This window comes from Dermacentor variabilis, chromosome 11 (genome assembly GCF_050947875.1).
Source record: "Dermacentor variabilis isolate Ectoservices chromosome 11, ASM5094787v1, whole genome shotgun sequence".
NCBI classification, from domain to species: domain Eukaryota; kingdom Metazoa; phylum Arthropoda; class Arachnida; order Ixodida; family Ixodidae; genus Dermacentor; species Dermacentor variabilis.
In genome coordinates this window covers 49,808,329-49,826,243 of record NC_134578.1, presented here as the reverse complement: position 1 = coordinate 49,826,243, position 17,915 = coordinate 49,808,329, and positions in this window count along the sequence as shown.

The following is a 17,915-nucleotide window of genomic DNA, read 5'->3' as shown; positions in this document are numbered from 1 at the left end:
GGGTTCCTTGCAACACCACCAGATGGCGCTCTTCATCGCGGCAGCGCTTCACAGTTTGTGCGGATGGCACGTGTGGTGCTTGCTTTCCTATGCGACAAAAAATGCAGATGCTGGGCTGTGGAGGTCGCATGCTGGGCTGGGACAGTGTAAACATCACAATCGTCCATAGTCTGAAGAGCGCGCTTGGAGCTGGCGTCTCAACAGCGTGCTGGCCCCGTATGCAGAAGGAGAACGTAAACACGCGCCAGGAAAGTGGCTCCAAAGCGTGCGCTCAGCGTCCAGTATACCGAGGCCCGAAAGGAGCCTTGCGCGGAACAGGAGCGGCTTGGCTACGCAGCGAAACGTGGCCGCGAAAGCATGTGCACAATGTGCACATGCAATTGTAATCATAATTTAATTACGTACAGCCCCACAATTCAATTAAGGTTCAACACTTTCTGCCAGGATGCGATGTGCCATGTGAGGAAATGATAATGCTCAACCCTCACAGACTCGTACGTTCTCGAGTCCTACGCTGGTGCGGGTGGCGTTAGGGCTGGAGATTACGGACAATGTCGCACGACAACAGCTCAAGCAAACACATCTCCCTCTGTGTTCTGTGGACTACGCAGATAAGCAGCAGTGGTGTACGCGAGGTAACGCATAACTCGCTGCACTCGTATTGGACCAAACGCTGAAGAAATTACACATTCGCTGCCAGCATCAGCGCTAATTATCGTCAGTGAAAGCAAACGGCGTACACAGCTTCCCTTACATCGACTTCCACAGTGCGTGGGATCCCGTAACTTTGTTTTTAGATTTCGAATTTTATAGGGTCATTGTGCACGCACGATGGAAACGACCATTCTTCATCGGCTGACGTCGGATGCTATGACGTCTTGTATCGTGGCGATTGACCACGTCAAAGCATCGTGCGGTCACACTGAATCCCATTATTTAGGCTAAAATACGTTCCAAGTACTGCTGTTAGCTCTAACGCAAAGTTAATTTACAAACAGCGCCTAAAATAACAGACACATTATGTGTACGCAGAGTTATACATCGACATTGTGAACAATTTCGAACCACACTTTCCCGCGCAGCCGAAGGGCCACCTGCTGCGGCGCAACGCATTAGCTGAAGGCCTCTCTAAATCAGGCCGCGTCGCTGGCGCATTACTTACCATAGCCTCCCTTCGCCACGCTAACAAGGAAGGCGAGAGCTACAGCGACGCACTGCTTCATGTTGAATGTCGCGCGAGTAACTATTGCAAACAAGCATCCGAATTGAACGACGTTCCTTTTATGCATCGCCGCATGCTAAATTGCTCTAAACGTCATCATGGTTGGTGCAGCTCGTGCGTGGAAATACTCGCGAAAGGAAAGCAGCTGGTTCACGTTGCCCGTGGCGGAGCAATGGCACGTGCAGAGAGTAACAGCGTGCAAAGCCCATGAGGCATCTGCTGCGGGTGTGAAAGAAGGAAGGACACCTACTCCCCTCTCGGCAGGATGCTATTTCGCGGGGAAATAGAACAGCGTGCCATTCGACCGGATGTGCTGCAGCTGAAGAGGCGGCGGTAAAGCCGAAGCGAATACACGCGTGCATCGTCGAGCGGGACTGCCGAAACGGGCCTGCTACGTCCGGCCTCAACACTGGCGAGGTTACTAATCCCTGACGTCATACGCAAAGAAATAGGAGAAGGATAATGCAATTTTTAGACGCGAGTGCGATAAAATACCGGTGCACAAAGGCTAGTCGGAAGCTACTAAAATAAAGGAACGAAGGGAGCAAATCGTTTACGTAACGCGCTGTCATGTTTTTGTTCCCCAAGGTTGTATTCATTGAAACGAATAAAGCCGATCACGGCGGCGCGTCACCAAAGCGTGAGGGGTTCCACCGAGAACTTTCTTGCTTGCCGTGTCAGTGTAAATATATTTTGCCGCTTTGTGCAAGCGAGCTCAGCGAGAGACAAAAGATAGGTACAGATTCGTTTGCCGCATTCTCCCGAAAAGAGAGCGTTCTCGAGTGTGCGGCCTGTTCTGATTCCTTATCAATGTCCGTCGCCGTTTAACGCTGTAGGGCTGTATGCACATATTTATCATACGCACATCATCAGCTGTGCGGGCATTGTAGAATATTACTCGCTGGCCCCTTTGTATATCTGCGTCCATGTTGTCTGTGCTTAGCCTTCCACAAGTCAGCCTGCACACATCGGACCACCCCTCCGTAGCATCTTTGCCAGTGTCATAATGGATCTCTCTCTGTATATATATATATATATATATCGACAGAACATTGACAGACGTGTTCCGAAGGTTGAACGAACATTGTCTACAGAACATTACCAAGACATATAGCGACTTTTTTCCACACTGCACGAACGCTGGCTGAAAAATCTTCAGTGATTTAATATTGCGATCCTTTAAGCTTCGATACTTTTTTCATTACCACAGACATTTCCCGAAAATCCAGCAGCTTAAGAATAACTGGGTTTAGTGGTTCCCTGCGCTTTCCGCCAATCTTGTGGCAACGCTCAATGTGTGGGGGCGTAATTTGCAGTATACTAGAAAATATCTGGGCAACCCCGTCTAGCAAGGTATTCTCATTTTTATCCGGCTTTTCGTCCTAGCCATGTATAATAATGTTGTGCCGACGAGATCAGTTATCAAGGTCGTCATTCTTGACAACCAACTGAGCCACAGTTCCAGTTAGTGTTTTAACCTCGGAGCGGAGAAGATCGGAAACATTGGCATCAACTTTCCGGCCTGTTGTAAGCGATTCAAGTACTGCTACACGGTTTTCTAGCGTATCAAAAAGACGAGTTTACAGAAGCTTGTAATGACTTTTTTTTAATGTAATGAATTTTGGCACTGTCCTCAGCCATCAGTTTTTGTCGTTCAGGAACCTCAGTAAGCATAGTGACAATGTCATGCATTTTCGGTCGAACATGCCGCAGCAACCGAATGTTGAGTGGTGATTGTGTAGCGTGTAGAGCGTTCAGAAGAACTGTTAATATAATCATTACTTTTCGATGAATTGCCGAGCTTTTAAGAAGGATCAACTTTGGGGGGACCAGGATTCAGCTCCATGTCTCCACTCAACAAAAGGCAATTGAAACAGTACAAGGCATTCAAGCATAAATCAGCCGCGTCTTGTGGGCAAGAAACAGCAGCAATGATGGATTGTCGGATTTCAAGCATCGAGAATTTTTGAAATAACATACCTGCACAATGAAGAAACAGCATTTTAACATCGTGTCGCCACCGCTGTCACTTTGCCGACTGACGAGCGAAGCTTTAAGCGCCGCTTTTGAACCCTTGAATGGTGACGTCGGGGTATCGCTCCAGATATCGATGGCGTGCGCACAAGTCCGCGAGTTCCATGGAACACGCAGGTAGCTAGGTCGTTGATTTCCCGAGCATGCCAGAACTATCACACACAGGAATGATAGGGCAATCGGGCGATGCAGTGAAGGTCTTCTCTTGAAGTCAATAGTAATTTTTAAACTCTGCACAAGAGAAATGGTCGGAGCGAAAGCAGCAGTGAAGCAGCTCGACCAGTTCCAACTGCCTACGGTGGGTAGCAAAGTGGTGACATCTTATTATGAATAAAAACCAACCTGAAGTAGTGAAATCATTACAATAATAAAAAAGATTAATATTAGACACAAATTTAGCAAGGTGCAACAGTTAATAATTAGGTATCCAGAAATGCTTGAATACATGTTAGAAAAGTACCTGTGCACGTACGTTTCTATAAGTAAAGAATGGGACTACAGTGACACTATATGGGAAGTCAACGAATCACATGAGATGATAAACTCGCCATCCCTATGTCCCTGCTATTCCATAAGCCACCTATTATGTTCTCGCTGTGTATACCACAGTCATTGTGCTGCCATTATACACCCCATCATCTACCCAGTGCCCTCAGCATTCACCCAGCACGTACGTCATGCACCGACCATTTACACGAGTAACCCAGTATGTATCCCACCATCCATCCAGCCCACCCATCGCTCACCCAGTATATTTATCATTCACCCACCATTTACTAAGGTACCCCAGTATGTATACCACAATCCACACAGCACACCCACCATTCACACAGCATACCCACCATTGAGACAAGTACCCAGTGTATATCCTACCAACGCATCCTACCATCTACCACTGCATCCACCATCCACCCAGCATACTCCCGATGAATTCCATCATATCCACCATGTTTCCCATTATGCCAGCACACTTTCCATCCCGTCCAGCTTAAAATTGATGATGGTGGAATGCTACGATTTCCAATAGGACCCACCTCCAAATTTGAAGTTGGTCCACCCCCAAATTTCATTTGGCCAATCATGACTAGAAGATTCCTCGTGCATTCTGTGTACAGCCCTATCAATCCCAATGCATACGCAATGATGGATTCTAATTATTATTTAAATTTAGATTCATACTTTAATAACAACTAAACGTCTTAACTTCGCTAAATAGTCATTTTTTGAGGATACAAGGCCTTTCACTTTTCGCGTGACGTGCTGGGGTACTCGAGAAAGACTGCTCATGCTTTTAAACAACAACAAAAATGAACATGGTTTTTATAGGATAGGATCGGAATAACTTTATTAATATGCCGGTAAGCGACGGTTTAACGCGTCGTGATGTTGGCCAAGCGTCGACCCGGGGTTATGCCCTACTCTGCACTACCCCAGTTCGGCCCGTTTGTGGTGGGTCATGAGGCTTGTGCTTTTCTAGCGCACCCCGGGCCTGCTGGGCGGCCCATAGTTGAGTGTCCTTGTCTGTAGACTGCACTGCACTTTGAAGTTCGGGCGGGAATCTCCTATATGTAGCTTCGGTCGGGAACCTGGCACAGTCCCACATGATGTGCCATTGGTCCGCCCGTCCCACTGCACAAACACCACACATACCACTCGGATAGAGTTCTAGGTGAAGCACGTGTAGCCCTGCCGGGGCGAGGAGTGATCCGGTCTGTAGCTGCCTTAGGATGACAGCCTCCTCCCAACTGAGTGCAGGGCGGGGAGGCGGCATTGTCCGTCGAGCTAAGTGGTAGCACTTCGTTAATTCGCCCTAACTGGTCACTCGGTCTTTGGTTTCCAACCACTACACGGAACGGTCACTGTCGGGGGCGCGGAGGATAAGTGCTCACGCCGCCGAATGGGCCGTCTCGTTGTGGCTCGGCGGGGATGCACACTAGCTGGCGTGCGCCAGGAACCACTTGATACGGATGGTGCTGGCGTGGATTTGCAGCTGGAGCTTGGCGACAATGGCGGTCGCCGGCGCGCATACTCGCCACTTGGCAAAGTTTTGCATGGTGTTCCTTGAGTCGCTGAGCACGGTGCGACACTCGGCCTCGGTGATCGCCAGAGCGATGACAACCTCCTCGGCGTCTGTGGCGTCCGTGCAGCGCACGCTCGCTGCCGTTGTCTTGGTGCCGGTAGCCGCCGCGACGACCACTGCCGCAAAGCTTTCCCGCTTGTATTCCGCTGCGTCCACGCACCAGGCGTGCGGGATTTGGACGTGTTGTTCGGTGAGGGCCTTGGCCCGCGCCTGCAGCCGTTCTTGGTTTTACTCGGGGTGCATGTTCTTCGAAATGGGGTCCACGTAGATGTGGGCCCGCGTCTCCTTGTTGATCTCGCACGCTTGACGAGGCGCAGCTCTCGACCACCAAGACGGGCCGCATTATACTGGCGTCCCTGGGCTACAACCCCTTGCTCCCAACATGGTTTTTATCTTCCCGAAGCAAACACACGGTGAATAAAAAACGCCGTGGCGGGGCATTACGGAATTCTTCAGAAAATACAATCGTGAAAGAGAACGCCCCCATTGCTTTCATGAACCATTCAAAGTAATTGTTATAACTGAAGTCTATATCTGATCATTTAACCACTGTAATTGGCTTCCTTGCTTATCAGTGTCATTATTTTTTACCGCTAACGTGCAGACTCAAAGACAATTCGAAAAATTGAACGCACATTCATATAGCTTCTTTTGTATGGTCTTTGTTCTTTTGGGCTCGACCTACTCTTGCCCTCGACCCACTTCCAACATGTGGCAATATTCATTGTAGCCCCAAAGTGCTATACGTTTCTTCATGCTTGCACTTCACTTTCCGTTCATTATTAGATTACCTTCGTAGGCGTTTGGAGTAAGTCTCTCCTCCGTTTATGTATACACTAATTTACTTATAATGCTTGACTACGGGTATGCACTTGCTGCGGAATGAATTGACGTCATGTCATTGCTTGTCTCTTCTGTAAGGATCATTGGACGACATTCTTTTACTACGCTAAATTTAAGGTGTATATTCGTCGTTGCATTGACCAAATAATGGCAAGCCTCTGTAAATTTGTTGCACTGTCCACATCGAGAAAGTGGGTGGCAGTGCCGCTCCTTGGCAGGAACGGTCAGGAATTTTGTCAACAGTCCGTGGCGATGACTGAGAAGCGTGTGGTCCTGGGCAGTCGATGGACGACACTGAGCTCAGCTCAACTCGGTGCAATGGAGGAACAGCTTCCAGTCGAGTACTGTTTCGGAATACAGGACTCAATATTCATTTCTGTTGTGACATCCGCGGAGAGGATGTGAAGTCGAAATGTAGACTGAAAATATCTGTGTGATGGATTTGATTCTTCACGCATGTATTGAAAGATTCCTTTGCATAAGATGCTCTTGCGAAGCACGGTGGTATTTCTGCGATGGCCCTCGGCGGAACCCGGTGGTCATGAAGAAGTGAAACTTGGACGTGGTAAGTCCTCAGCTACCGCAGAAAGCCCGTGCTTCGCATAGTGTGGCTGTCTTTGTGTGCTACAATCAGTGTGGCAGTACAGCGCTGTCTGCGAATATATTTCGTACTGCACAGCAGGCCGTACTGTAGATGAGAAAGACAATGCTGTGCGCATCAGAAAATTCGAAGACGGTGGTGTGTGCTGCAAGGTACCCCTGCTAACAATAAATAAATTGAGCGCTCAAATATCACTCAAGTCTGTTGACTTCTGCGCATGTCATGTTGACCTTGAAGAACGAAGAATCATTCCTCGAAGTTCCGATGCCACAAATTTATCCCTTCCAGGAATGAGAACGGGCGACACCGTTGTTCGGCCTATATATAAAATCTGGGTCACTAATTGATTATTTTAAAGTGTAGAACAAATTGTCATTTTCACAGCAGAAGCGATTTATGAATAGGTCACAAGGAGACTTCTTTTCAGATGTTCCTGCAAACCAGTGTACTGTAATAGGCCCTGTGTCTTGAAGAACGCTACCGAGAGTGAACTGTTCGGTTCCACGTTATGTCTGAAAGTGTTTTCAGCCCTTTGAAATATTGGCGCTATACAGGAATGTCTTTCTTTTTATCTCCTTCTAGTCTGCGCGTGAAGTCCAATAGACCTTGCGTTTTATCGCACGAAAGTTTCACCTGATGTACGCACGCGACGTAAACTTTCCACACTTTCTTTATTTTTTTGCTGACCCAGCTGTCGCTTTCATGTAAGGTCATTGCTTATTTTTCTAGCATAACCATGGCAAGCGAGACACGTGCGACACAGATCACCTGAGAGATATAACTGTCGCTGTAACACCCAGCACATGAAAGGCCGGATGCTGGGATCCGCAAGAACGCTTTTCTGCAATGGCAGTTCGCATATCTAAACCAGGCCGAACCTGTACAATACTCGACATATATAGCTCTTGCTATAAAGGTGAAAAAGGGGTTCGTGTGGACCAAGGAGGTTATGTACGTAGACTTCTGGAGTGAAGGTGGTTCCCCCAAATGTCGAGCCGGTCGCCGCCATCTTGCCAAAGGCAATATGCACGAGCCGGCGTAGCCGCCACCCAGCAAAACATTATATTGTGTTATGGCTTGAACACAAGGACGGTTGTGCTCAACAACAATTACAAGATTGTAAAGTGCTATATAATGTCTCGGATACACCGCAGCCCTCAGACATTTAATCGAGCGCAGCGTGATGATCGCTAACCCTGCTTTCGATACTTGTATTCTTTAAGAAGCAACTGACACACAAAGTCAGTCCCAACTGAGCATGTAGTTAACGAATATACATTTCGTGAAGCTCAAGTGTCACTAAAAGGTGTTTTTTTTGTTTCTGCGTTTGTCTGTGCACTGGTGACTGATATGCTTATGTTGTCTGAATATTTTACATTCGGCCGGTGCAATGCGTATATTCAATTAACAAGTATTCTTGACAGGATTTATGAGTCGCATAAATTTCTTTAGCTGCATGTAAATTATAAGAAAATGTCTACACTGAAGTTCGATGACGCAACCTCTGAATTACGTCTAGAAATATCAAGTACTTCAGGAAGCTAAATCCATGATTTGCAGTGTTTTCTTGAGAAAACCAGGCTGGTAGTGCTGTACCTAAATTAAAAGCCCTTATTGCAGTATTGCGAATAAAACGAGGTCTCCAATGGCCTGACATCCTTTTTCTGAAGTACAGGGAGCTGTTAAAAATACTAAGTGCAGTTTCTTCCCTTGTCTGCAGCCATGGAATAGACCTCGCAAAATATACAAACCAATATCTGAAGACAGTTATCCTGCCGCATAGCCAGAATTTACTGGTGGAAGCTTATTAAATCTTTAAAGGGTAGCGGAAAATGTTTCTCGCCAACCAGCAGGTAATCAGGGTTTATTATGACTCAGTCGTATCACACGGGCCACCACTCGTAATTGAAGATGGCGAAAAAGTGCAATTGGCGAAGCGTGCCAGTGCTTGCTTTTCTCGAAACCTAGATGCTGATAGAGAGAGAGAGAGAAATAACTATAATTAGGGTCCGTGTGACTTAGGAGCACAAGCCTAAGCTTAAACGGCGGCCAGTAGCCCTTGGGCCCGGCGGCGCCCTCGGCCAGCTGAAAGACCCAGAGTTGGTCTTTCGGGGCAGAGCTAAGCACCATTGACTCCCACTGTTTATCATTAGTTACTCTGCGGCCCTGTCGGGTGGCCCTAGGGCAAGCCCATTGAATGTGTGACAGGTCCGCCCGTTCCTTACATAATTTGCACTTGTCGGAATTCTGGCCTGGGTAGTAGGGGCTATAAGCCACCGGGTTCGGATACGTATGGGTATAAAAGAGGCGCCAAGCCATCGCTTGTAGCTTATTAGGTGTTAGGTGCGCGGGGGTATACCGGGCCCTTCCCATCTCTAATGAGTCGTGATCTCTGCGTAGCTAATCATGCAGTCTCCTCTAGACCCAAGCGGGGGCGGCTTGGTGGCTCTGCGTGTCTTTGGCCCTTCAAAAGCGATGCAGGGAGATTGACGTCGCAGACGATTTCTGCAGGAGGATTGCTGGCGAAACTACTTCCGCTGGAACATCGACGCTCGACCACTCACTGGTTTCACGCCACCCCCGCATAGACACTCCTTTCACTATGGACGACCTTGAAGCTGCGCTTGCCTTGTGCAAGCGTTCATCATCGTCAGGACCCGACGGTATAAACTATAGTGCCCTATGAAATCTTGGCGAAGAGGCTCGGAAAGTGCTCCAACACTTGTTCAACAGTTCCTGGCAGACAGGCTCAGTTTCACACGAATGGAAGACCAGTCGTGAAATTCCACTGCTCAAACCTGCCAAGTTGCCTGTACACATTGCATCACACCAACCGATTGCGCTTGCCAGCTGCATCGGAAAACTAATGGAGACTATGGTTATAGTCCGATTAAAATGGCACCTATGGCTGCCAAAAAGGGCGCATATGGAATTGTAACACACGAAGTGATCTTCAGCACGTTAGAAGCAGTAGGAATTGGTTGCAAGATCTATTTCTGGATTAGTAGTTACCTACAAAAGGGATCATTTTTCATACTTACCAAGGATGGCCCATCTCCAAGCACTACAGTAACTGCGGAGTCCCTGAGGGTGGAGTACTGAACCCAACGCTTTTCAATTTAACACTCACTGGGCTCGCCAACATCCTTCCGTGCACCATTAGGCTATCCATCTATTCCGACGGTATTGTATTTGGTCGTCGGATGTGACGCGACTTCAGCTTCGCGCGCGCCTTCAGAAGGCAAGCGCTTTAGCATTATCGTACATTCGGGAACAGGGACTTCAAATGCCATGGGAAAAGTGTACAGTGTTGGCATTTATCAGCAAAGCAATGTCTCCATACCTGATATCCATCAACGGACAGCTGATCTCGTACAGCACAATTACCTAATTTTGGGGGGTGGTTATTGACAGAAATCTCTCCTGGTCCCCTCATGTGGATAATGTGAAAGAACGACTGAAGGGAACTCGCCATATTTTTAGGTTCCTAACAGGGAAGAGCAGGTGACTGTCAATGCTCTTTATGCTGCAACTGTACAGGGTCCTTTTTATTGGATTCCTGCGGTATAGCCTATCTGTCACCTCCAGCACCTGCAGAGCTAACGGGAATACAGTCCAAGGTATCCAAGCCCGAGCCCTCAGGATATGCCTTCGTCTACCCGGGAGCGCGTCAGCTACAGAAGTAACTGCAACCGCTCAAGGTTACACTATCACAACGCACATTGCCATTGAAACAATGCGTGTGCATATAGGACACTTCACCCGGACCCCTACACACCACCTCGCATGCCTCCCTGTACAAAGGCCCCACACGACATTCAGTGCAACTGTCTTCGCGCACCGTGCCTCTCTTACTTCAGGGTACGCACCTGCTGCAAGACCGTTGATTGATCCATGGTGTGTGAGCTGTACTCATGCAAACCTCCCAATGCCAGGACTTCAGGAAAAGTCGGCCTTGCCGTCATCAGCACTAAAGCAACTTACTTCGGTTGTACGAGAAATAAGTGACTGCACACACGTCTGCAGTGATGGCTCAACTACATCAACCAGTTTCGGTGGCGCTGTAGTTATCCGAACAAGGAGAATATCCCAACGGTTCAAGTCTTCCCACGTCATGATGTCTACAGCTGCAGATTTCCCGGCTCTCCGCGGTGCACTTCATGTGATCAACACAAAGAGTTTTGAAAAGTTACCAGTCTTCTGAGATTCAAGGGCAGCCTTACAATATATAAAGTCATTTCCATGACATGGAACTCATGATCAACTGACGTGCGAAATCGTGGAATTCATCCATCACATGAGAGAAAAACGGCCACAAAATCACTTTTTAGTGGATACCAAGCCATTGACGGTATCATAGGAAATGATGACGAAGATAAGGCAGCTCGGACGTCAAACCAAGAAGACCGCTGCGTCTCCATTACTCCCTCATTGACAGACGTTGCGAGAAAGATTGGCATTCTTGCACGCACACTCTGATTAACTGAGTGGAACACCGCCCATACAAGGTGCACCAGTCTGCATAGACTCAATCCTTCGCTGCAACTCAGACCTCCGGCCGGACTGCACCGACGCGAAGCGTCTCGTCTGTGTCGTTTGTGGTTGGCAGTTGCCTTCACGAAAGCTTATTCAGCAGTGATTGCAATGGCTGACAGTCCTGCATGTGATCTTTGCGACTGCGAGGAGATCCTTGAGCACCTATCGTGCCACTGTCCTCAGTTTGAAGCACAAAGACAACCTACGTTCAACGCATTCACAAAACTAGATGATCGTCTTCTGAGCGGACCGACAATATTAGAATACCCACCCCATCGATCATCGGCCCTGAAGGCACTAAAGGCACTCTAATGCATTCTGAGAGCGTCTGGCTTGTGTGAGCGCCTTTGACTCTAGTGCTGTTCGCGCACATCTCTCTACCCCTTCTCCCTTTTTCTCACCCTTCTTTCCTTCTCCCTTTTCCCAGCGCAGGGCAGCCAACCGGACTCTTCATTGGTTAACCTCTCAAACTTTCACTTCTGGTTTTCCTTCCTTGTGATCAGATACGCCTTCCTTTTCTGCAACCGAATGATTATCTCTATGGCTGGATAGAAACTGTAAGTCCACCAAAGAGCGTAGTGTCAACTTATTCTTGTATCTTTAACAATTTGGTTTAGGTTATGAATGAATGTGAGTGGTTTAGTGGCGCAAGGGCCAGATATGGCCAAAGAGCGCCAAGACAGTGTTAGTGATTTCGCGGTGATGATGATGAGTTCTGTGAAGATGTGACTTGGCTGTAAAGGGGCCTAAAAATAGTCGCTGTAAAGTGCGTAAAATCTACGTGCTATAAAATTATGCCGAAGACTAATGACGAATACTATGAACATTAATATCTATCGTAGAAGAATGATGCATTATTTAAAATATGCGAGATGTTTAATTGCTTACAGCACTACTGCCTCGCCAGAGCCCTTGAACCACAAGGACCTAGAGGCATGTGCTATTCAAAATAATTATCACAGCAGCATCCTCTGAAGAGAGGAGGCGCTACGAACGTGTGGGGCTAATAACATGCAACACAACATCTTTCAAAAAACCTAGGACTGCGTTGGTGTCAAATAGTGGTTCTGGTCCAAGTAACATAACAGGATGAAGGGGGATGTGCTGCCGGTATGCTAAGAAAAAATGTTTCTTTCTTTCAGATTCGGCTTCCCGACACTCCAGTAGGACGTGGAGGACGGTCAGCCTCTCCCCGCATCTACCACAGGTTGGAGGCTCGTTTCCCGTGAGTAAAACGTTATGTGTGCCAAATGTGTGTCCTATTCATAGACGACAGAATAGGACATCTGTCCGGCGGGATTTTGTTACAGGAGGCCAGAAACCTAATTGTGGCTTTATTACATGCAGCTTGTTATTTGTTTCCAGGTCCCACAAGCGTTGCCAGTAGTTTCGCAGTTTTCTTCTTAAGAAAGGCTTCAGGTCTGTGACAGAAACCGAAGCAGTAGGATTAACTGCATGCATTGAAATTGATGTGGCCATCTGGTCCGCTAGAACGTTACCCTCGATGGCCCTATGTCCAGGCACCCAGCATATAATCACACCTTGGTTAGATATATATGCTTTGCACAGGACAGAGTAGAGTTCATTAATTACCGGATTTTTGTGGTTACAGAATGACATCAAGGCCTTCACAACACTAAGGGAGTCCGTATATGTAACTGATTTCTGGAGTTTTGTTTTCTTTATATGCTTTACAACCGACAACAGTGCGTAAGCCTCAGCCGTAAAGATACTGGTTTCCGGATGTAGTACATCGGATTCCGAGAAGGATGGACCGACGGCTGCATAGGACACCCCGTCGTGTGGCTTTGATGCATCTGTGTAGAACTCCGTGCAGGAGTATTTGTACTGGAGTTCCCGGAAATGCATTTGGATTTCAATCTCTGGAGCATGCTTTGTGACTTGCACAAAAGATATATCGCAGTGTATGAGCTGCCACTCCCAAGGAGGTAGCAGCTTGGCTGGATGCATTAGGCGGAGCTCGAGGAGTGGGACATGCATTTCATCACTAAGCTCCCTCACACGCAGCGAGAAAGGCTGTCTTACGAAGGGACGATTATGAAAGAGTGTAGCATATGTCATGCCGTTAATGGTAATAAAACACGGATGTTGAGGATTAGAGTGGACTTTCAGAAAATATGTTTGGCTGATGTATGTTCTCTGCAGATGAAGTGACCACTCATTTGATTGTGCATATAAACTTTCAATGGGACTTGCTCTGAAAGCTCCAGTGGCCAGTCGGATTCGTAGATGGTGGACCGCATCTAGCATTTTTAGCGCGCTCGGGGCTGCAGAATGATAGATCACGGCACCGTAGTCCAACCGTGATCGAATGAGGCTCTTGTAGAGATTCATTAAACATTTCCTGTCGCTGCCCCATGTTGTGTGGGATAAGACTTTCAGTAAGTTCATTGTTTTTAAGCATTTGAACTTGAGGTACCTTATGTGTGGAATAAAAGGTAATTTAGAATCAAGTATGATTCCTAAGAACTTGAGTTCTTTGTTCACAGGAATTCGCTGACCATATATTTCGATACTGGGTTATGCAATAAGCCCTCTCTTTCTTGTGAAAAGCACACAAGAATTTTGTTGGGGTTCATTTTAAATCTGTTTTCTTCTGTCCATTTGGACACTTTGTTCAAGCCCTGTTGTACTTGCCTCTCACATACTGTAAGGTTGCAGGATTTGAAACCCATCTGTATGTCGTCTACGTAAACAAAATAAAAAATGGCTGGCGGTAATGAAGCACGAAGGGTGTTCATTTTCACGATGAAGAGCGTGCAGCTAAGTACACCTCCTTGAGGTATACCAATTTCCTGTATAAAAGGTCGCGACAATACATTGCCGACTTTCACGCGCAATGTCCGGTTGGACAAATAGCTTTTTATTAGGACGAGCATATTGCCACGGATGCCAATTCCTGACAAGTCTCTCAAGATTCTATAGCGCCACGTAGTGTCGTACGCCTTCTCCATATCGAGGAATACGGATAGGAAATATTGTTTATGTAGAAAGGCGTCCCGAATGTTTCCCTCAATGCGCACAAGGTGATCGGTTGTGGACCGCCCGCCCTTCTATGAAGCCACACTGAAAGGGATCGAGCATATTGCTGAGTTCAAGGAAATGTACAAGTCTGCGGTTAACTATTTTGTCAAAAAGCTTACAAAGACAATTTGTAAAAGCTATCGGACGGTAACTTGCCACCAAGGAAGGGTCTTTACCCTGCTTAAGAACAGGGATTACAATCGCTTCTTTCCATGTAGATGGGAGGTATCCCGTAGGCCAAATAGCGTTGAAAAGTGTGAGTAGTGTAAGTTTGGTGTCAGTATGCAAGTTTCTGATCATGTCATACATGACTCTATCAGGTCCCGGTGCAGTGCTTTTGCATGTGTTCAAGGCAGCTCTCAGCTCAGCAATACAGAAAGGCCGGTTATAAGGTTCATTCTGTCTGGATTTTCGTATTATTGGCTTACATTCTTCTATTTGTTTGTATTTCAAAAAAACATTGCGAATAATGGTTTGAACTCAAAACGCTCTCAAAGTGTTCCCCAAGTGAGTCTGCCTGATCTTTCAGTGTTTTACCTTGTGTGTTTACCAAAGGAAGTGAATATGTTTGTCGCCCTTTTATCCTATTAACCCTGTTCCAGACTTTGGCCTCATCTGTATACGAGTTGACACCGGATAAAAACTTCTGCCAACTCTCTCTTCTAGCCTGTCGGCGTGTTCGCCTACCTTGCGATTTTACTTTCTTAAAGTTAAACAGATTCTCCGCAGTGGGAGAGGCGCGTAGCAGCCCCACGCTTTGTTCTGTTTCTTACGAGCGATCCTACAGTCGTCGTTCCACCAAGGGACACGTCGTTTGTATGCCAAGCCATTTACTTGTGATATACATTTAGTTGCGGCATCTATTATGAAGGCTGTAAAATATTCCACAGCTGCATCGATTCCTAACGAGGACATGTCATCCCATGAAATACTACTGAGAGTTCGGAATTTCTCCCAGTCAGCTGTATCAATCTTCCACTTAGGAGCCTGTGGTGGATATTCGTTTTCTTTAGGTGTTCGTAGCAGTATGCGGAAGTGATCGCTTCCGTAAGGATTGTTTGTAACTTCCCATTCGAGTTCAGGTAGAATAGAAGGAGAAACTATGCTGAGATCAATTGAAGAAAAGGTTTTGTTGGCAAGGCAGTAATATGTGGGTTCTTTCTTATTCAGAATGCACGCACCAGAAGAGAAAAGGAATTGTTCAACAAGTCGTCCTCGCGCATCTATACGAGGGTCGCCCCACAGGTAGTTGTGTGCAATGGAATCGCCAAGAACAATATGAGGTTCTGGCAATGCATCTATTATGAAGGACTGAAATTCATGTTTAGTTAAATTGTAATGGGGGGTATGTAGAGCGAGCACACAGTGATAAGTTTGTTTAGGAGAACAGCACGAACCGCCACTGCTTCAAAGGGCGTTTGTAGCTGTAAAAGCTGACAGGACATACTTTTATGAATAAAAATGGCAACACCGCCTGATGATACGACAGCATCATCGCGGTCTTTGCGGAACTTGACATACGGTCGGAGAAAGTTTGTGTGTTGTGGTTTTAAGTGTGTTTCATGTAGACACAGCACTTTTGGATTGTGTTTTTGGAAAAGCTCTTGAACGTCATCAAGGTTCCTAAGAAGACCTCTGACGTTCCATTGAATAATTTGTGTATCCATATTGAAAGTAAATAAGTGCTGTGTGTATGGAAACGGAGGTGATGCCTTAGGTTACAGAGCTCTTTCGAGGCCCTGTAACGGGGGTTCTGCCCTTTCTGGAGCGTTCGAGGGAGCCTCGCCGCTCCTTAGGCGTTTGGTGCGCCTTGCGGACAGGTGTAGTGTCCATTGCCTCTTGTGAGGCGCCGGACACGTGCTCTTGCGAGCGAAAAGTAACAAGAGAGAGTCCCGCCTTGGAGGGCAAGACTCCTGCGCCCACCATCCCGGAGGTCGATGGGGCACCCTGCGGGATTTGGCTGCGCCGGCTGTTGCCAGCGCTGGAAGGGGCCGGAGAGGTTGGGGCAGCCTCGGCTGCGCTCATCTTCGGGGTCGAAGGTCCACTCGCCTGTGTTGACGGAGCAGCGCTAGCTGCAACCACCGCGGAGGCAGATGGCGTAGCTGCCGACTCACTGCCTGTGGGTCGGACAGCTGCCGGAGGCCGTTGTGACGCTGCCCCTTTACGCGCCACATCGGCAAAGCTGCTCTTAGACAGGTATGACACCCGCCTACGTGCCTCTTTGAAAGATATGTTTTCTTTGACTTTGATTGTCACAATCTCCTTTCTCTTTTCCAGGACGGGCAGGACTGCGAGTATGCGGCATGCTCGCCATCACAGTTGACACAATGTGGAGTGTTATGGCATGTTTCGGAGGAAAGTTCATTGTGACTGCACTTGGTACATGTCAGCCGGCCTCGACAGTTCTGTGAACAGTTCTGTGGCCGAACCTTTGGCACTTAAAGCATCTAAGAGGATTGGGCACGTATGGCTTAACACGAAGTTTGATATAACCGGCCTCGATGGATTCGGGGAGGACACTTGAACCGAAAGTGAGTATCAGGTATTTCGCCTTGATCTCTTTACCATCTCGTCTCATCTTAATTCGCTTAACATTTATGACATTCTGTTCACTGAAGCCCTCCAAGAGTTCAGCTTCAGTGAGCTCTAGCATGTCATCGTCCTAGAAAACGCCGCGGGTGGTGTTCATGGTACGGTGCGGAGTTACTGTTATTTGGGTCTCCCCAAATGACACAAGTTTCGGCAGTTTCTCGTACTGCTTCTGATCGTGGAGCTCCAAGAGAAGATCACCACTTGTCATTCTCGACGCCTTATAACCTGTTCCAAAAACTTCAGTTAAAGACTTCGAAACAAGGAATGGTGAAATGTTACGCACTAGTTTGTCTGGCTTTTTTGAGTGAATCACATGGAATCGAGGAAAGTTGTGGACTTGTCGTCCAAAAAACTGAAAGAGATCTTCGGTGCGCCCTCGTTTCTGAGGACGATCAGGTAGTTTAGGAAAAACATTTTCTATAAGTATAGTTGGGTTTTCGGCCGCGATGCCAACCATCCACCATGGAGCCGAACAGGGGGACGTGACAGAAGTTCCTGCAAGGGAAACCCTGCCAACGCCAGCTGTACATTGCTGCTATAACCAAATACAGCATAGCCAAGGCTGGCCAGCCACACAAGGTTAACCCTTGCCGCAGGGAAACTAGGAAGCGAGCAGAAGTGAAGAGAAGACCGGAAATATGAAAAAGGCAAGAGAGAAAGTAGAAGATTGGAGAGGAGGACAGGAAAAGGCGACTGCCGATTTCCCCCGGGTGGGTCAGTCCGGGGGTGCCGTCTATGTGAAGCAGAGGCCAAAGGGGTGTGTTGCCTCCGCCGGGGGGCCTTAAAGGTCCAAACACCCAGCATCAGCTCAACCCCCAGGATCCCCCTTTAACCAGACACGGCTAAGCCGCGCACGGCTACACGCGGGAGGGTTCAACCCTCGTGTGCTCGGGTACGTGGTGTCGCAACACACCAAACGCCTGCTGACGCTGAAGCCCCTGCGGGGTTGGTTTAGGTTAAAG